The 21125-nt window shown below is 44.8% G+C and overlaps 1 long non-coding RNA gene across 1 annotated transcript; it reads right to left on the reverse strand.

Moving 5' to 3' along the window:
• Window positions 1–2206: 2206 nt before the first annotated feature.
• Window positions 2207–18350, reverse strand: LOC111097173. The gene is made up of 5 exons (XR_005363814.1): window positions 18163–18350; window positions 12798–12927; window positions 6202–6290; window positions 2991–3171; window positions 2207–2403 (listed from the first exon to the last, which is right to left on the reverse strand). It is a non-coding gene; the product is annotated as an uncharacterized LOC111097173 (long non-coding RNA).
• Between the last annotated feature and the right edge of the window lie 2775 nt (window positions 18351–21125).

Raw genomic sequence — 21125 nt, forward strand, 5'->3', positions numbered from 1 at the left:
GAAAATTAAAAGTGGGGTTACAAACCAAAAATCCAACAATACTAGCTTTTACAGTTGCCCATGTATTTACAATTACTGGAGATCTTTATTTCTTTGAGTCTTCAAGCTAAAAACCTAGAGTCTTTTCATTTCAGCCTGAAGGAGTCCCTTCAGCATTTCTTGTAGAACTGGTCTCATGGTAATGAACTTCCATAGCTTTGGTTTTTTGAGGACTACTTTAATTTCTCCTTCATTTTTGGAGGACATTTCTCCCAAATACAGGATTCTTGCTTGGCAGTTGCTTTTTTTTTTTTTTTTTCCTTCAGCACTTTAAATATATCAATCCATTGCCTTTTGGTCTCCAAGGTTTCTGATAAATTTGCTGATAATCTTATTGGGAATCCCTGTCTGTGATGACTTGCTTCTCTCGTGTTGCTTTCAAGATTCACAGGGATCCCTGGGTGGCGCAGCGGTTTGGTGCCTGCCTTTGGCCCAGGGCGCGATCCTGGAGACCCGGGATTGAATCCCACGTCGGGCTCCCGGTGCATGGAGCCTGCTTCTCCCTCTGCCTGTGTCTCTGCCTCTCTCTCTCTCTCTCTGTGTGTGACTATCATAAATAAATTTAAAAAATTAAAAAAAAAAAGATTCTCTTTGTGGTTTGAAATTTTTATTATAATATGTCTTGGGGAGTCTTTTGAGTGGTTCCATTCATGTCTGCCATCAAAGTTGAGCTGTCAGCTATTATTTATTCAATTAATATCTTTGTGCCCCCTTTCTTTTCCGTCTGAGGCACCCACAATGCATATGTTGTTCCCTAGGTTCTCTCAATTTTCTTCAATCTTTTTCTTTCTGTTCCTTAGACTCAATAATTTCCATTGTCCTATCTTCAAGTTTACTGATTCTTTCTTCTGACTGCTCAAATTTACTTTTGACTCCCTCTAGTGAATTATTCTTTTTAGTTATTATACTTTTCAGATCCAAAATTTCCTTTTGATTCCTTTTCACGCTTCTCATCTCTTGACTGATATTTCCACTTTTTTCGCATATCATTTTCTTGACTCTGTCCACATATTCTTTTAGCTCTTTGAATATCTTTAAGACAATTGTTTTCATTTCAAGTCTTTCTAGCAAGTCTACCATGCACTCCTCCTTAAATGAGTTTTCTGTCTTTGAGTGGGTCATATTTTCCTCATTTTTACATGTGTTGTGATCTGTTGTTGTCATGGAAAACTGAACATCTGAATTTTACAATGTGATAACTCTGGAAATTATATTATCTCCCTTCCCCAGGACTTTCTTTTTATTAAATCTTTTTTTTTCTTTGAAAGAGAGAAAGAATGTGGGGAGCAGGCAGAGGGAGATGGGGAGAGAGAATCCCAAGCAGGACTCTTGCTCAGTGCACAGCCCGATGCAGGGTTCAATCTCATGACCCTGAGATCATGACGCAAGCCAAAATCAAGAGTTGGATGCTCAACCAACTAAGCCACTCTGGTGCCCCTCTTTTTAAAAAATCATTGTCATGAGGTATTTTTGTGCTGAAGATCAGCCTGAGGTGTAAACTTAAGGTATCCTCGGGTCTTTTCTGAGATTTTCTTTTCCCAGGCATGTATGGTAACTTTTCCAAATTCCCCTGCACACGTGATTACTTTTTTTTTTTTAAGATTTATTTATTTATTTATGATATACAGAGAGAGAGAGAGAGAGAGAGAGGGAGAGACACAGGAGGAGGGAGAAGCAGGCTCCATGCCGGGAGCCCGACGTGGGACTCAATCCTGGGACTCCAGGATCGAGCCCTGGGCCAAAGGAAGGCGCTAAACCGCTGGGACACCCAGGGATCCCCGTGATTACTTTTAAGTGTCTGAATTTTTTTAAGATTTTATTTATTTATTCATGAGAGACACACAGAGAGAGAGAGGCGGAGACATAGGCAGAGGGAGAAGCAGGCTCCATGCAGGGAGCCCGATACGAGACTCAATCCTGGGACTCCAGAATCATGCCCTGAGCCAAAGGCAGATGCTTAACTGCTGAGGCACCCAGACGTCCCTGAATGTCTGAATTCTTAATTATCTGGTTCCCAAAAGGGAAAAGGGGGAAAATGAGTAAAAACCAAAATCAAATAAATTATTTGTTTAAGATTTTTTTTATTGATTTATTTGAGAGAGAGAGCAACAGCAGGGAGGAGGAGCAGAGGGAGAGGAAGAAGCAGACTCCTTGCTGAGCAGGGAGACTGATGCGGGGCTGGATCCCAAGACCCTGAGATCATGACCTGAGCCAAAGGCAGACACTTAACAGACTGAGTCACCCAGGTGCCTCAAAAACAAATAAATTGAAACAAATAAACAGTCTCAGTGTCTTTAGATTCCTTGGAAGTCACTTCAGCTGATGGGTGCTACAGCCCTGAGAGCCACCTCTGTGTCGGCACACCTGTGGTCACAAACAGCAATCCACAATTAGGGCATGGATTCCTGATATTTGGAGAATAACGTCCTTATTGCCCACCTGGGTTCCCACAAATCATTATAGGACATGGATATGGCTCCCTGTTATCAGGTGGAGGGCACTGGGGGCTGGGTAGCCATTACCATCCTAAGAGATCAAATCACACAAAAGTAATCAGAGCTCACCATCCAAGCCCTCCCCTGGAAACTGAAAGCCTTCCAATAGACCCCAGAGCTCCAAAAGAGTTATATCAGATGATTCTGACAGTACAATTATTAACTAGGTAGGGAGACTATCTTCCCTGATGTCGCTGCTATATCAAGAAGTTTTATAACTCAATAAGAAGAAAAGAAATACCCCAATTAAAAATTGGGCAAATGATTTGTATAGACATTTCTCCAAAGAAAATATACAAGTGGCTAACAAGCATGTGAAAAGATGCTCAACACCACTAGCCATCAGGAAAATTCAAACCCAAACCACAACTTACACCCACTAGACTGATGTGCTAAGCCAAAAAGTGACACCCCAAAAGATAACCACATCAAATCCCTGCAACCTGTGAATGTTACCTTCTGTGGCCACAGGTATGAGTAAGATGGGGAATCTCTGATTCAGAGGGAGCCTGGCCATCCTGACACCTCAATTTCAGGCTTCTGGACTTTGGAGCTGTGAGAACATGCATTTCTGCTGTTGTAAACCACCAAGTTTGTGGTGCTTTGTTATGGCAGCCCCGGGACGCCAAAGAAGTGGCTACAATAGAAAAGATGTGTAATAACAAACGTTGGTGAGGATGTGGAGATAATGGAAACTTCACATACATGTATCGCTGCAGGGAGTGTAAAATAGCGCAGGAATTTGGAATGGCAGGTTTGCAGTTCCTCAAAAGATTAAACAGAGTTATCATATGACCCAGCAATTCTACCCCCTAGTAATAAAGAGAAAGTAAAACCTATATCCACATAAAAACTTGTCCGTGAATATTATAGCCAACTATTTTTAATAGTCGAAAAGTACCAACAACCCAAATGTCCACCATCTGATGAATGGATCAGTAAAACGTGCATCCAAATACAATGGATTAGGAATCCCTGGGTGGCGCAGCGGTCTAGCGCCTGCCTTTGACCCAGGGTGTGATCCTAGAGACCGGGGATCGAATCCCACATCGGGCTCCTGGTGCATGGAGCCTGCTTCTCCCTCTGCCTGTGTCTCAGAGGCCTCTCTCTCCGTGTGACTATCATAAATGAAAAAAAAAAAAAAAAAAAAACAAGTACAATGGATTGTTATTTTGCTTTGTGTTGTTCGCTATCTCTCTCTCTCTCTCTCTCTCACTCTCTTTTTCTAAGATTTATTTATTCATGAGAGACACAGAGAGCAGAGACACAGGTGGAGGGAGAAGCAGACTCCTCCCAGGAGCCCAATGTGGGACTCGATCCCCAATCCCCCTGAGCCACCCAGGCTGAGCCACCCAGGCGTCCCTTTGTTGTTCTCTATTTCTTAATGCCTCGCAGGAATTCTTTATGTATTCAAGACAATACTAGTCTTTTGTTAATTATGTGCATGAAATTATCTCCTCTGAGTTTCTGTCTTTTCCCTTTCTTCATATCTTTAGTATAAAATGGATTTAATTTGCATTTTCCTGGTTGCTGACAAATTAAGCATCTTTCCCATGTGTTTACTGGCGAATTGCCAGCCTTTTTGTGAAGTGTCTTTTTGAGTCTCTAATTTTCATTTGGCTTTTCTTAAACGTTTGTAGAAGTTCTTTAAATATTCCGAATATGAGCTTTTGTCAGTTATTTGTGTTACAGATATCTTCCCTGGCTTGCTTCTTTTTGTTTCTTTGTTTACTCTTTGAATGATGTCTTATGGTGAACAGTTCTTAATTTTACTGTAATTAGATTTACCAGTTTTGGGCAGCCCGGGTGGCTCAGCGGTTTAGCGCTGCCTTCAGCCCAGGGCGTGGTCCTGGAGTCCCGGGATCAGGATCGAGTCCGACATCAGGCTCCCTGCATGGAGCCTACTTCTCCCTCTGCCTGTGTCTCTGCCTCTCTCTGTGTGTGTCTCTCATGAATAAATAAATAAATGTCTTTTAAAAATATATATATATATATATATTTACCAGGTTTTTTTTCCTTCAGGGTTATTTTTGTGCCTAGTTAATAAATTTTTGCTACCTTAATTCCTGAAGATACTAATCCTACAAGTTTTATGGTTTATATTTCATATTTAATTAGTTTTTGTATTTGTGCAAATTAAGGATCAACTTTTTTTTTTTTTTTTTTTTTTTTTTATGATAGTCACACAGAGAGAGGCTGAGACACAGGCAGAGGGAGAAGCAGGCTCCATGCACCGAGAGCCCGACGTGGGATTCGATCCCGGGTCTCCAGGATCGCGCCTTGGGCCAAAGGCAGGCGCTAACCCGCTGCGCCACCCAGGGATCCCAAGGATCAACTTTTTGTTTCTTTTCTTTCCTATGGGAATATTCCATTGTTCCAGAACTATTTATATAAAAGACTGTTCTTTCCCCACTGCTCTGCAAGGGCTCCTTTGTTTTTTTTTTTTGTTTTTGTTTTAAATTTTTATTTATTTATGATAGTCACACAGAGAGAGAGAGGCAGAGACACAGGCAGAGGGAGAAGAAGGCTCCATGCACCGGGAGCCCAATGTGGGATTCGATCCTGGGTCTCCAGGATCGCGCCCTGGGCCAAAGGCAGGCACCTAACCGCTGCGCCACCCAGGGATCCCTGCAAGGGCTCCTTTGTTGAAAATCAGGTATCTTACATACATCTTGGTCTGCTTCTTGATTTATTCAATTTCATGGGATTATCTTTGTATTCATACACTAATAACACAGCGATGGGACACCTGGGTGGCTCAGCGGTTGCGTGTCTGCCTTTGGCTCAGGGCGTGATCCTGGGGTCCCGGGGGATCAAGTCCCACATCAGCCTCCTGCAGGGAGCCTGCTCCCTCCTCTGCCGATGTCTCTGCTTCTCTCTCTGTGTCTCTCATGAATAAATAAATAAAATCTTTTAAAAAAATGTGCCTTAAATACACACTTTATAATAAGCCTTGATATCCAGTGAAGCCATTCTCTTATCTTGTTCCTCTGCTTTCAGAAGATTTTGGATATTCTTGGTCCTTTGCATTTTTATACAAATTTAGAATCAGCTTGTCAAGTAACACAGACCTGTAACATATATGCACACAACCCTTCTGGCATGTTTTTTGAGATTGCATTGAATGCACAGATCAATTTTATAGAAGAATTAATATGTTATAATAATGAGTCTTCTGATATATAAACTTGGTATATTTCACCTTTTATTTATTCTTTCATTTCTTATAATTTTCTTTAGTTTTTTTATGTAGCTGCCTTGCATAACATATATATGTAATATCTTTTACAAAGATTCATTCTCTAGCTCCTATGTCTATTTAGAGAAATACAATTCCTTTTCATGCTCTGATTTTATGCCTAACAATCTTACTGAAGTCATTTATTAATTCTAATAATTATCCATATATTTATTTTAGATTTTCTATGTGCATATCATCTGCAAATAATGAGTTTTTTTTTAAGACTTTATTTATTTATTCAGAGAGAGAGAGAGAGGCAGAGACACAGGCAGAGGGAGAAGCAGGCTTCATGCAGGAAGCCCGACGTGGGACTCAATCCTAGGACTCCAGGGTCAAACCCAGGGCTGCAGGCAGCGCTAAACCACTGCGGCACTGGGGCTGCCCCAATAATGACAGTTTTATTATATCCCTTCCCAATCCTTTTACCTCTTACTTCTCTTCTCTTCCTGCAATTACCAGGAGCTCCAGTGCAATCTTGATTTTAAAGCAGCAGAAGTGGGTGCCCTTGTGTTTTCCTGATGGCAAAGAGAAAGCTAGAAACACTGTAACATTAGGGATGACAATGTTTGCTGCAGATTTGTTTAGATAGTCTTAACAGATCAAGGAAGTTCCAATCTATTCCTAGTTTGCTAGGAATATGTATCAATTGTTTTTCTACACGTATTGGGGTGTTTAAATGCTTATTTTCTCCTTTATTTTGCTATTTTGGTGAATTACATTGATTTGTGAATATATTTTTTTTAAGATTTTATTTATTTGTTCATGAGAGACACACAGAAAGGCAGAGACATAGGCAGAGGGAGAAGCAGCCTGCCCACAGAAAGCCTGATTCGGGACTCCATCCCAGAACCCCAGGATCACCACCCAAGCCAAAGGCAGATGTTCAACCACTGAGCCACTCAGGTGCCACTGATTTCTGAATGTTAAACCGAACCTGCATTCCTAGAATAAACACAACGTTGTTGTGATGCATTATCTTTTCAATAATCACTGGATTTGGCTAATATTTTATTAGAAATATTTTTATTGGGGCAGCCCGGGTGGCTCAGTGGTTGAGCAACTGCCTTTGGCTCAGGTCAGATCCTGGGTCTCGGGATCGAGTCCCACATCAGGCTCCCTGCATGGAGCCTGCTTCTCCCTCTGCCTGTGTCTCTGCCTCTCTCTCTATCTGTGTCTCTCATGAATAAATAAATAAAATCTTTTAAAAAATTTTTTAAAAGAAATATTTTATCTTTGTCCCCAAGCAATGTAATATTGGCACGTAATTTCCTTTTTTCATAATGTCCCTTTCAGACTTGGGAAAAAGGCTACCTAGAAGGTCTAACTAAAACATGTGTCAAGGTACTTGCTTGGCTAAGTCAATTAAGCCTCTGACTTGGTTTTAGCTCAGGTTATGATATTGGGGTTGTGGGATCAAGCCCAGTGTTTGGCTCTGGCTTGCATGGAGTTGACTGGGGATTCTCTCTCTTCCCCTCCCTCTCCCTCTGCCCTTCCCATCTGCTCTTACTCTCTCTCTCTCAAGTAAATAAATCTGTAAAAAATATACTTTTAAATAAAATAAAACAAAGGTGTGTCTCCTCTTTTTTTTTAATTTTTATTTATTTATGATAGTCACAGAGAGAGAGAGAGAGAGAGAGAGAGAGAGAGAGAGGCAGAGACACAGGCAGAGAGAGAAGCAGACTCCATGCGGGGAGCCTGATGTGGGACTCGATCCTAGGACTCCAGGATCATGCCGCGGGCCAAAGGCAGATGCTCAACCGCTGAGTCACCCAGGCGTCCCATAAAAATATTTTATTTATTCATGAGACACAGAGAGAGAGAGAGAGAGAGAGAGGGGCAGAGACACAGGCAGAGGAAGAAGCAGGCTCCCTGCGAGGAGCCCGATGCAGGACTTGATCCCGGGATCACATCCTGAGCCGAAGGCAGACACTCAACTGCTTGCTGAGCCACCCATGCGTCCCATCGTCTAAAATCTTAAATGTGTTGTAACAAAGTTGTTCATGATACTCTTGCTGCCACTTTAATGTCTGAAGTATGTTTAGTAATGTCCCTTTCTCACTCTTAATCATGTTTCCTATACTTCTTCTTCTTCTTTTTTTTTTTTTTTTTAAGATTTTATTTATGGGACCTGGGATCATGTCCTGAGTCCAAGAAGATGCTCAACCCCTGAGCCACCCAGGGGCCTCCTATGCTTCTCTTAACATGATCGGTTTCACTACCGCTGAGAATTGCAGCTTTGTTGATTCTATTATGTTTGATTTCATTAATTTCTCCTCTTTATTATTCCCTTTCTTTATTATTATTATTTTTTTTTATTATTCCCTTTCTTATACTTTCTTTGGGCTTAGTTTACTGTTTCTTTTTAAGCTTCTTGGGATGCTTGCTTTGGTCTTGAATTCTCAGCAGTTCTTCTTGCCTGAAAGCATTTGTATAAAACTGAATGTGTTCTTTGACAATTTGATAGAACTCACCTATGGAATTATTTATGCTTGCTTCAATTTCTTTACTAGTTATGAAGCTATTTGTTTTCTTTTTTTTTTGTCCCCCCCCCCCATTTGTTTTCTATTTCTCATTGGGTAGTCGTGATATTATAGTTTCCAGGGATTAATTTATTCTATATAATTTTTCAAAGTATTAACACAAGTTTGTTAATTGTATTTACTTATTTTTTAACCTCTATAATATCTATGGTCATTTCTTATCTTGTATTTTCTAATCCTTTACTCTTCATTTCTCTCTTTTATTCTTAATTAGCAAGTCTAGAGTTTTGCCTTTTTTAAAAATTTTGCCAGTTTTTTCAAAGAATTATTTCTTTGTTTTATTAATCTCATTTATCTTTATTCTCTATTTCATTAATTTCTGCTTTCCACTGTCCTTTTTACTTTCCTTCAGTAGAATGTGTTCTTTTTTTATTAATATTGACACAGAATTCATTATTATTATTTTTTTAAGTAAGCTCTACACCCAGCATGGGGCTTGAACTCATGACCCAAAGATCAAGGGTTGCATGCTCAACTGACTGAGCCAGCCAGGCATCCCCACTTCCTTTTATTTAAGCATATGTCTTTGATTTTCTCTCTAAATACCATTTTGTAGTATCCCACAAATTTTGATGAGTAAAATTGTTATATCATTCAATTCTACTTTTTCCTCCTTGGTTCATTTGACCCAAAAAGTACCTGTGCGTTTGCTTGCCTGCTGTAGGTCTAGATTAGAATGCTTTAACAGAATTTCTTTTGGGCCTCCCTGGCTACAGAAGCCACTTCCTGCTTATTAATCATTCAAGTACATCAATTATCCATCCAAGCTTATATGCATCATGCACTGCAAGTCATCTTTTCTCCTGCCCTCTTGGTAAAAGGAGGCTTTGAGTCCAGCAGCCCCAGGGGAGGGCATGTAGGTGGGACTCAGGCTGACTCAGAAGGCCAGCCCTGGACAGCTCATGTCTGAGGTTACACCCGCCGGAACAGAATCTTGTTCTGACAACTCGACGAGTTTCATGTGGCCTCGTCATGCCCAGCTCCTAAACTGTTGTGTGAGGTCAGGGATTTATTTATCAGGAATGGTTAGACCTTTGACAATTTTGCTTTTTCAATTCTACCCCTGTCTTTGACCTGGAATCAAATATACTGGTAACAAATATTTTCCAAATGCAATCAGGACAGCCACTTTCCTGGTTGATGTGTGCTGGGGATATGTGAACCATCAGCAGCATGGTCATAGAAGGGGAAGTACAGGAAGGGCAGAAAGGGTCTTAGGCAGGTTTGAATCTCCTGTCTCGATGGCCACCCCCTGTCAGCTTCCTATAAGGACTCCATAATGAACAACTGAAAGGTGGTAAGTCACCATTAATTATACCTGGTGCACTGACCTCAAGATAAAATTAAATCCATTACCAGCTGGTGAAGAATTACCCTTCTTTCTTTACAGCCACACTTTCTTGATTATTTTGTCACTCAAGTTGGGGACTGTGGGCAAGTTAGTTAATCCAAGTGTAGTAGGCTGCACAGTGGCCCCCTGGGATATCAGGTCCTGATCCCTGGAATCTGTGGATGTTACCTTATAGGGCAAAGATCTTGCCAATGTAGTTAAATTAAGGATCCTGTATTATCTGAGTGGGCCCTAAATGTCATCCCAGTGTCCTTATAAGAGCCAGACAGAAGGGAGAAAGACACAAAGACAGAAAAGGAGTCAACAATGTGACCAGAGGTGGGAGCAATGCTCCCACAAGTAAAAAAAAAAAAAAAAAGAAAAAAAAAAAAAAAAAAAACAGAAGGGGAAAAGGCAAAGGACAGCTTCTCCCCTAAAGCCCCTGGAGAAGTGTGGTCCTGCTGAGACCTTGATTTCAGTCTTCTGCCTCCAGTCTTTCACACTTCTGAAGGCAGAAGAGTGAGAGAATAAACTTCTGCTATTTGAAGCCACATAGCCTGTGGCCAGAGGAAAGTGAGACACGGTGCCCAGGGGGATGTGTTGGTGCTGCACAAACCACAAACCTGGGCCCCATGGGAATCTACAGCCCCTGCTCTGCTGTAGTGGGCTGCTGGGGTTTACCTCTGTCCAGACCCAGCTCATGTCCCTTCCCTCAATCAGAGCGAGCTTTTTTTTCCCCAGGCCTGGCTAGCTGCCTCTCTAGCACCTCTGCCCTCTAGCAGCAACCTGGGCTTAGCTTCCCTCTAATCAGCTGAGGGGTTACTGAGTGAAAAAGCTCTGAGGCTCCTTCTAGCTCCGACATACAAGTCAATCAGTCATCATTCATTTTCATTCTCTTACCACCCAACATTTGGGGGCATCAGGTCCTTAAGTCTGTACAAGTCCTCTTACCACCCAACATTTGGGGGCATCAGGTCCTTAAGTCTGTACAAGTCCTCTGGTGCCTGGCCAGCTGGTGCTAGGAGTGTGATCTGGGACAGGAGACCTGCCTTGATGGTGAGCTCAGAAACTCTCCAGACCCTGAGCAAATTCCAGGGCACAGAAGATGGAGTGGAACACCTGCAGCAGAGGCCTGGTGTCACCATTCACCAGCCAGGAGAGCTCAGCAAACCTCCTAACCTTTAGAAGTACCAGTTTTCTCATCTGTAGAATGAGAACTCATTCATTACAGGAGAAGCCAGAAAGATAAAAGGGAAGCCATGCAGGCCTAAGGCTTCTAAGATACCAAACAGTTGAGGGAGGATGAAGCTGGAAGTGCTACAAGAGTGGGTGATCTGGGAGTTTTTGGGGAGTGGGGGCAGGGTGTCACAGACTACAAGTCTGACCTCCACAGAGAATGGGAGAGAAGAGAAAGCAAAGGCTGGAAGTGAGGACATGGAGTTGAGGGTCCCCTTCAGTTTAGAATACAGAGAAAGGCAGCTGTTTGTGGCTGGTAGAAAGAGTCCACACATAAAGAGAGAGTGCCAATGAAAGAGGGGCTGAGGACCCAGGGGGGGTCTAAGGGTGCCAGGAAGTACATGGGCCCAGACTCCCCATAGGAGAGTCCTTGTCTCCTTTGGGATATGCAGGTAAGTAGAAGAAAAGTGTGGCCCTCCGTGGGGCATAGGGGTGTCTGTGGGCTTTGGACAGGGTGTGCTGTGTGGGCTCTGGGTGGGCTGTCGCTGCCTCTCTGACTCTCAGGGTCCTCTGCCCACCCAGCGTTTGCCCCTCCTGCCAGGAGCTCCAGGCCAGAAGGGGGCACCCCTTTCTCCACTGGGGGCTCACCTGCAGCAAGTGGGTAGGGGAGGCCTGACCTTACGTTGAGTTTATTTGGCAGCTTTAAATTGTGCAGGGTTTTTAGTAACTGTGAATGTCCAGAAAGTTAGGATTCAAAGGAACACCATTGAAAACAGGGGGCCAAGAAAACAGATTTATATTCACACCACCTCCTGAATTTATATTCCTTGATAAATGTAGTTACAGTAACGATAGGGTTGCAAGAGGTATTATTGTCCTTCTCCCCGGCACCCCCGGCAGTTTTTACTAGATGGAAATTATGACGCAAAATAGTCCCTAAGTTACTGCCCTTGACATCTGAGAGACATCCCAGGTATAACCTATTCACAACGGAACCGAATTTTTTATTTCTGCTGTTGACCCCCCAGTCCCTTCCCCCAGGCCCATCTCTCCCATCTCAGTAAATAGTACTAGGAGCCAGCCTCAGTTCCTACTTTTTTCTCTTCCCAAGCATCTGGTCCATCTGCAAGTCCTGCAGTCCCCGCTTCAACAAGTGCTCCCAGATCTGACCCAGCATGAACCCCTAGCCTCAGCCCTCCTTCTGGACACGTAATAGCTTCCTCTCAGCACCTCCACACCTAGCTGGAGGGGCCTTTTTTTTTTTGTTTGTTTTTGTTTTTAATGATAGGCACACAGTGCCTCAGGTCATGGCTCAGGTCATGATCCCGGGGTCCTGGGATCGAGTCCCACATCAGGCTCCCTGTGGGGAGCCTACTTCTCCCTCTGCCTGTATCTCTGCATCTCTCTTTGTATCTCTCATAAATAAATCAAATCTTTTTCTTTTAATTTTTATTTATTTACGTTAGTCACACACAGAGAGAGAGAGAGAGAGAGAGAGAGAGAGAGAGGCAGAGACATAGGCAGAGGGAAAAGCAGGCTCCATGCACCGGGAGCCCGATGTGGGATTCGATCCCGGGTCTCCAGGATCGTGCCCTGGGCCAAAGGCAGGCGCTAAACCGCTACACCACCCAGGGATCCCCTGGAGGGGCCTTTTATCTTATTTTTGACCAATGCTTAACTATTTCAATTTTATTTTTTATTTTATTTTTTTTTAAAGATTTTATTTATTCATGAGAGACACAGAGAGAGAGAGAGAGAGAAGCAGAGGCACAGGCAGAGGGAGAAGCAGGCTCCATGCAGGGAACCCGACGTGGGACCCGATCCCAGGTCTCCAGGATCAACGCCCTGGGCTGAACGTGGCGCTAAACCGCTGAGCCACCCGGGCTGCCCTCAATTTTATTTTTTAATAAAAATTGAGTAAACCTGCAATTTCCCTCTTAGATATGAACCCAAAAGAATTGAAAACAGGTACTCACAAGGATACATGCAATTCCATGTCAGTACAGCAGTATTCCCTGTAGCCAAAAGGTGCAAACAGCCCAGACGTCCGTGAAATGTGCATGGGTGGGCACATCTGGTCTACCTCCACAACAGCATATCATTCAGCTGTGAAGAGGAGAGAAGTACTGGTACATATCACACTGTTTTTTAATTTTTTTTAAAGATTTATTTATTTATTTATGATAGACATAGAGAGAGAGAGAGAGGCAGAGACACAGGAGGAGGGAGAAGCAGGCTCCATGCCGGGAGCCCGATGTGGGATTCGATCCCGGGTCTCCAGGATCGTGTCGTGAGCCAAAGGCAGGCGCTAAACCGCTGCGCCACCCAGGGATCCCCAATAAATAAAATCTTAAAAAAAAAAAGAACTCGTGGTTGCATAACATTTCAACTGTACTAAATGCCCCTGAGTTATTCACTTGAAACAGTTAATTTTATGTTGTGTGAATTTTCGTCCATGATTTATTTTTAAAAACATCTCAAGTATTTGTCAGGAATAGTGATACACAAACGCCCCTATACCTACCTCCCATTTCCATTCTTGACTCCTCAAAGGTAACCACTGAACCTCTACCCTGATTTTTGTATTTGCTATCTGCTTTTCTGAATTATTTTTTCCTGTACGTTTGCATCCTTAGACAATATGTGGTTGGTTTTGCATGTTTTTGTTTCTGAGCTTTGCATAAATGGAATAGTGCTTTATATAGTCTGTGAAGCTTTTATCATTCAGGAATATATGTCTGTATTCCTTCACATTGTTGTGTGTGATTGTAATGAAACTGTTCTCTGTTCTACGCTGTTTCTTTGCATAAATATGCCATAGTCTTTATTCACCCAGACAATGGATGTTTATGTTGTTTCCAGTATTTTTCTATAACAAACAGCAATACGGTAACATTCTTACATGTCCGCTGTGCACATGGTCAGGAGCTTCTTTAGGGCGATTGCTGTATTGTGGGACATGTACAACTTCTTCTTTTTTTTTTTTTTTTTTGGACATGTACAACTTCGACTTCACTTGCTAATGCCAGATCTTTCCCAAATGCCAATTGTATTTGGGTTTGCAAAGAACCACTTTTTAGCTTTGTTTGGTCCTCTATGTGATATTCATGCTGTATTTCATAATTTTCTGCTCTTGCCTTTAGTATCAGCTTGCACTCCCACCAGCAATGCCTAAGAGTTCCCTTTGCTCCACATCCTCAGCAATGCTTGGTGTGTCAAACTTTTTTAGTTTTGCCAATCTGGTGACTGTTATATGGTGACTCAGTGTGCTGTTGGTTTGCATTTGCAGTAACAGATGAGTTTAAGCATCTGTTCTTATATTTATTGCCACTGTGAAGGGCCTGTTCTAATATCTCACCCAAATGAGTAGTAGATTATTTATCTTATTAAAATTGTAAACACTCTTTATGTAATATGGATATGAATCTTTTAACATCTTCTCCCAGTTTGAGATTTGTACTGTCACCCTGTTTTTGTTTTTGTTTGAGACAGAGAGAGAGAGAGAGAGAGAGAGTGAGCGAGTGCACGCACACTCACAGGCAAGGGGGGGAGGAGCAGAGGGAAAGGGAGAGAAAACCTCTTAAGCAGGTTCTATGTCCAGTGCAGAGTCTGATGCAGCACTTGATCTAATGACCCTGACATCATGACTGAGCCAAAATCAAGAGTCAGACACTTAACCAATTGAGCCACCCAGGCACTCCTTTGGTTTTTTATTTTTTATTTTTTTTAATTTAAGATTTTATTTATTTATTCATAGAGACAGACACACACACACACACAGAGAGAGAGAGAGAGAGAGAGAGAGAAAGGCAAAGGGAGAAGCAGGCTCCATGCAGGGAGCCGGACATGGAACTCGATCCCGGGACTCCAGGATCACACCCTGGGCCGCAGGCAGGTGCTAAACCGCTGAGCCACCCAGGGATCACCTGTTCTTTTATTTTTAAGTAATGTCTACACCCAATGTGGGGCTCAAACCTACAACTCGCATGCTCTTCTGATTGAGCCAGCCAGGCACCCCTGTATTGTCACCTTTTTTTTTTTTAAGATTATTTATTTATTTATTTATTTATTTATTTATTTATTTATTTATTCATGAGAGACACAGAGAGAGACAGAGACATAAGCAGAGGGAGAAGCAGGCTCCCTGCATGGAATCTGATGTGGGACTTGATCCCAGGACCACGACCTGAGCTGAAGGCAGATGCCCAACCATTGAGCCACTCAGGTGCCCCAGGATTGTCACCCTCTTGATGGCGTTTTTGAAAAAAAGAGATCATTATTTAACCGTATATCCCTTTGCACCTTGTAAATTGTGCACCATGTGCATCTATTACCAAAAAATTGAATATAATTTGAATTAAAACAAAAGAGCTGGAGGACGCCTGGATGGCTCCGCGGTGGAGCGTCTGCCTTTGTTCGGGGTGTGATCCCGGGATCCGGATGAGTCCCACATCAGGTTCCTTGCATGGACCCTGCTTCTCCCTCTGCCTGTGTCTCTGCTTCTCTTTCTGTGTGTCTCGTGAATAAATAAATAAAATCTTAAAAAAAAAACACACACACACACACAAAAGATCTGAGTCTTGGGGCACCTGGGTGACTCAGTTAAGCGTCCAACTCTTAGTGTCGGCTCAGGTCGTGATTTCAGGGACAGGAGATGGAGCTGCGTTGGGCTCTGCTCTCAGTGGGGAGTCTGCTTGAGGAATCTTTCCCTCTGCCCTCTTCTCACTCTCTCCTTCAAATAAAATACATAAATCTTTTAAAAAAAGAGTTTAGTCTCTATCACACTACCTTCATTAATTTCCTCAAAAAGAGCTTAGATTGTTCCTTAAAAGGTTAGTATTTGTGTTGGGAGATGTTGTTACTCCTGTAGATCAGTCCCAAAGAAGATGCAAGTCTTGGGAGAGGTCCCGGGTCTCTGTCACCCACTCTTCCTGGCTTTCCCCCCACTCTGTTATTGCCCACTTGTCTCTGCAGCTAGCAGAGTGTCAGAGCCACTGGCCTGGGACCTACAGCATTCCTTTCTGCCTCGGGAGCCTGAGCAAGCCTCTCGCCTTTCCATGGTCTCCATGTCCTTGAGTGCAAAACAGAGGCAATGGTATGGACACTAAACCGGACCTAGCATTGCTGGACCTCTTACCAAGAGTGTTTGCACCCATCACCCCCATGAGGTGGGTGAGACTGGATGAGGAAATGTGGAAGGAGTGAGTCTCTTCAGCCACGTGTAGCCTAAGAAGCCTTGACCCTCCTCTCCAGCGTTCATCCTGGGACAACTGATAAATGCAACTGCCCAGGAAGGGTGAACTCTGCACAAACGTGCAGGCTGCTCCCTGGGCATTACCTCTGTGGATCCCCACAGGAACTATTAGTGACAAGTACTATTCTTCCCATTTGACTGACATGAAGTGATTTGCCCAAGGTCACCCAGCAGTCAGGATCAAAAGCCAGTCTCAAATCCAAGGTTCAAAATCCAGGGCCTGCGCTTTTCTTCCACCACTGTTGTCTTCATAGATCTTTGCATGTATTCTAAACAGTGGGCTTTCCCAGCTCAGAGCAGAGTGGCCACGGAGAGGGGCTGCTCCAGAGAGCCACATTGTCAGGATCTAGAAGGTCACCCAACAGAATGTCATATACATGTGCTTCTAAATCTACAACCAGATCTACAATCTCTAGCACATCAGAGAATAGAACGTTTCCATAGCCTGGGGCCATTAAATGCAGATGCAAACAGCCCTTTCTATCTCCATATCCCCCAAGGCCATCTCAATATTGTGGTGCATTATGGGAACTGATAACTATTGATCAAAGATGAGTTTTTCAGAATAGTATGCTCAGGAAGCCTGGGAAGTCTGTGATCCATCTCAGAAGCAGTCCATTCACAATTATCTTGAAAGGATGCAGTACTTAGAAGAGAGGAGAAGGGTGGTTATTGTCAGATCTGTGCTGACTTTTTTTTTGTGTGTGTGTGTGTGTGTGTGCTGACTTTCTAACTAGATACTCTGCTGAGCTAAGTACAAGGAGGTAGAAGCCCCTTTACTTACCCAGAATGAAAGGGACCCATCACTGTCAGACATTTGGAGGGCAGAGCACAGCTTTGGAGTGTGATCCTGGCTCTCCTCTTGGTTACAACAATGTTGAGCAAGTTATAGTCCCTTCTCTGAACCCTGGTCTCACCCCCACCCCCAGCAACATGCATGTTAACTCCCTCACAGGGTTGTTGGAGAGTTAGTAGTCTTAAGCATAGGTACTTGGTGCAGTGCCAGGTACACAACTGGAGCCAAAAAAAAATGTACTATGACCTCAGGCAGTAAAAATCAAGGATGCTGGGATTGGGGGAGAGCTCACTGGAAGCCGATGTGGGAAGGCTCCATGGAAGACGTGAGATGACAGGGCTATATAATGACAGGGAGGATTCAGGGGGACTGGGAAGATGTTCCAGGCAGGAGAGCAGCAGGAACACAGTCTGGGACATGAGAATTCCTAAACTGCCTCCTGGACCCTTCTTGAGGGCAATAATGGCCCCACTGGGGTAAAAAGGGGACCAGAGTAGTGAATTAGGAGAATAACAGCATGCCTGCTCTGACCTCCAATATTCTGGGAGCAGCCTGGATGGCGGATCTGAAATGGACTTCATATTTCCCAGTGCCTCCAAGTGTCTGTGGCCTCCTTGGCCTACACTTGGCCCAGGCCCTCCTCTTCCCCTGCCTCTAGGGATGATGACCCCAGGTGTCCCAGATTATTACACTCCTTTTCTCTGTTGCTTTGTTTATTCTCAGTGCTCAGCTCTCTACCCATTTCTGTCTCTCACATACACACATACATCCACAGAGGAACAGCTCCTGGCCCCAGCACTTCTTACATTCTGGCAGAGGGGTTGTGGCTGTGAGTGGTGGCTGAAGCAAGCCTTTCCAGGTCTGTCTAAACTAGATGTGGTGCAGAGAGCACAGGACTGGGGTTTAGGAGATCTGACCACTGCACATGACAGAATTGGTTTAGGAATGCACTGGACTGCAAGTAACAGACGATCCAAAGTGTCATGGCTCAAACAAATGGGTGCCTATGTTTCTTGCATAAAGGCCATTATTATTCTCTGTAAGGGTCCAGCAGGCAGCTTAGGAATCTCACATCTCAGACTGTATTCCTGCCTGTCCCCTTGAATCCTTCTTGTCATTATATAGTCTGGAGGAGAGCAGTCTCAAGGCCAGTGCAGGTACTCAAAGATTCTTTTTCTCTGGTGCCCACACTAGCTGTGGAGCAAGGACATGGGTCTGGTGCTTGGGAGCGCTGGGCCCCTTTCTGGCTCTGCTGCTAACTAGCTGTGCAGCTGCAGACAAGTCACTTCACCTCTTGAAGGCTCCATTCCTTTTTTGCCTCCCAGCAGCAAGGGTAGGACTAGATTATCCTCAGCTTCTGACGTCTCAGGATGAGCTTCCTTCCTGACATGTGAGTCAGCTCTACCTATGTGCGCGCACACACACACAGCTTGGTAGTTTTGCTTGTGTCTTTTCAGCTTAAAGAGATGAAGATAGAACCTATTTTAATATGAACATAAGGAATAAAGAACATGAAAAAGGACAGGAAGGCATTCTCGGAATGGAAGGGTGAGACCCAGATCTCACCCTTCCATTCCTTCCAGACCATTGATCCAGACATAACAATGCTTTTTTCTTTTGTCTCCTCCACTTGGTCCTTATTTGCATGTAACATGCATACCTTGCCTCCCATTTTCCCATTTCCATCATGTCATTTGACATAAGTGCAATGAAAAGTTCAAAGTGTTGCTTTAATTCCAGCCTTTATGAAAATGAGAATCATCTTTTTTTTTTAAGATTTTATTTATTTATTCATGAAAGACACAGAAAGAGGCAGAGATATAGGCAGAGGCAGAAGCAGGCTCCCTGCAGGAGCCTGATGTGGGACTAGATCGTGGAATCCCAGAATTACGCCCTGAGCCAAAGGCAGATGTTCAACCACTGAGCCACGCAGGCGTCCCAAGAATCATCTTTAAAAAAAAAAGTTAGGATCCCTGGGTGGCACAGCGGTTTGGCGCCTGCCTTTGGCCCAGGGCGCGATCCTGGAGACCCGGGATAGAATCCCACATCGGGCTCCTGGTGCATGGAGCCTGCTTCTTCCTCTGCCTGTCTCTGCCTCTCTCTCTCTCTCTCTCTCTCTGTGTGTGACTATCATAAATAAATAAAAATTAAAAAAAAAAATAAAATGTTATTTATTCATGAGAGACACGGGGAGAAGCAGAGGCACAGGCAGAGGGAGTAGCAGGCTCCCTGTGGGGAGTCCAATGTGAGACTTGATCCCAGGACCCCAGGATCATGACCTGAACCAGAGACAGACGCTTAACCACTGAGCCACCTGGCATCCTGGAAACCAGAATCATCTTGAGTTAAATAGCGTCAGCTTCATTTCCTATCCTTTGGCATTCATTGAATCATTATTTAATGTGTGGCTTGGTGAGAAAAGCATTTAATTGGAAACCTCATCCCCCAGCTAGTTCTTTGGCCAATGTGGAATGTTCTGAATTGTCTAAATCCTGTCTCTCAGCTCCTACCCAAGGCTGAAACCCTTTTGTGGGTTTTTCAGGTATTTTCACAGCTGATCTAGTTGCCCTTCCTATCCTCAGGATGCAGAACTGAGTGCCATGCTGTGTCTGAGCCTGGCCAGGCTCCTGCGTACCCATCCAACCTAAGCTCTCACCTCTCATCCTCTTGGCATTTACCCAATCCTACTATGTTCCTCATCTCTTATGCCCTTGCACAGGCTGCCCTTCTGCTTGGAATGCCTTTCCACTCATCCTCCCCTGGTTAACTCTACTCACAGTTTCAAACTCAGCATAAACATCTTTCCCAGGAAGCTTCCTGAGCCAAATCGGGCCAAAAGCCCTACTGGGGCTCCCACAGTCCTATGCTCACCCACATTTCAGATGAAGTGAATGAGGCACACATTTAACTAATGAGAATATAATCATATCTCCCTGGCCAAAGAGGGAGATAGAGAATAACATTTTAAACAAGGCTGCCTTGGCCCAAGGAACACTTGCCTGAGAGAGTGAGATGGAAGCCCCAAATGCATCTTAGTCCTCGTGTGTTTTTATGGTAGAAGCATCTGTCCTCTCTGGGTATGATTCTGGTGTTTAAAGACATATATGTGTCACAGGGCAGGAAATGTCCCAGACATCGCAAGACAGTTCACATGCTGGGGGACGGAAAAAGGAAGAAAGAAAAGAAAGAAAAGGGATACCCACTACAAGAACTTTTCTGTTAGGGACGTTTTAGGACATGGATTCAAATCCCAGCTCTGCAGCTAACCAATTGGCTACTTCGGCCAAGTCACTGTAATCTGCTGGCAGGTGTGTCTGCGCATCTTTATAGGGTTATGCTGAGGGGCACCTGCCTGGCTCAGTCCGTAGAGCATGCGACTCTTGATCTCGGGAGTTCCAGCCCCACATTTTGGCATAGGGCACACTTACAAAAAAAAAAAAAAAAGAAAAAGAAAAAGAAAAAGAAAATATACAGGGTTGCCCTGAGGCTCAGATGAGGCAACAAATGTAACGTATCCACGAGGTGGACGCTCAACAGTCGGTGTCACTTGAGCCAGCTCCGCTCTCCATCCTGAGAACCCCGAGGCCTGGACGCCAGGCTCCGCGGCCGGGGTCTGCGCAGGACCCCGGGCACAGCCCGAGCATTTCCGATGGTCCCGGCTGCAAGCGCCGCTGAGCTCGCCCCCGGCTGGGACCCAGGGGTGCTCCCCGCGCTTCGGCAGCCACAGGCGGGCACTCAGGACCTGGTCCCCGGGGGCCCGAAGGGCTTCGCCCGCTCCCTCTCCAACCCCGTGCCCCGCCCGGACAGCAAGCCCTCTTCCTTCCGGTGGCATCGGGCAGAGTGCGGGTCCGTCTCCCTCCCGCCCGCGAGCTCCTCGAGGGTTCCCGGAGCGGGAGGCAGCGAGGGTGACTGAATCGAGAGGCCCCTCCCCGCAGCCCCGGCCCTACTACAACCGCGGCGGCGGCCCCGCAGCCTCGGCACACAGCAGGCGTCCCACCAACCCCATAAAGGCCACCCCAGCGGTCGCGCTCCAGGCCACCGCCCAGGGCCGAGCGCCGACTCCTCCCGGGGCGCCGGCAGCGCCCACCGCGACCCACGGCGACCCACGGCGACCCACCACCCCTTCCGCGCTCAGGGCGCCGCCTCCTCCACCCCGGCCAGGACCGAGTCGCCCCTAGCAACAGCAGCCGGGCTGGCTTCCTCCGGCCGCGCTGATTGGGCGACCTCCGGGAGGCGGTGCCGTCACTTCCGGCA

This window comes from Canis lupus, chromosome 8, assembly GCF_011100685.1.
Source record: "Canis lupus familiaris isolate Mischka breed German Shepherd chromosome 8, alternate assembly UU_Cfam_GSD_1.0, whole genome shotgun sequence".
Lineage (NCBI taxonomy): Eukaryota > Metazoa > Chordata > Mammalia > Carnivora > Canidae > Canis > Canis lupus.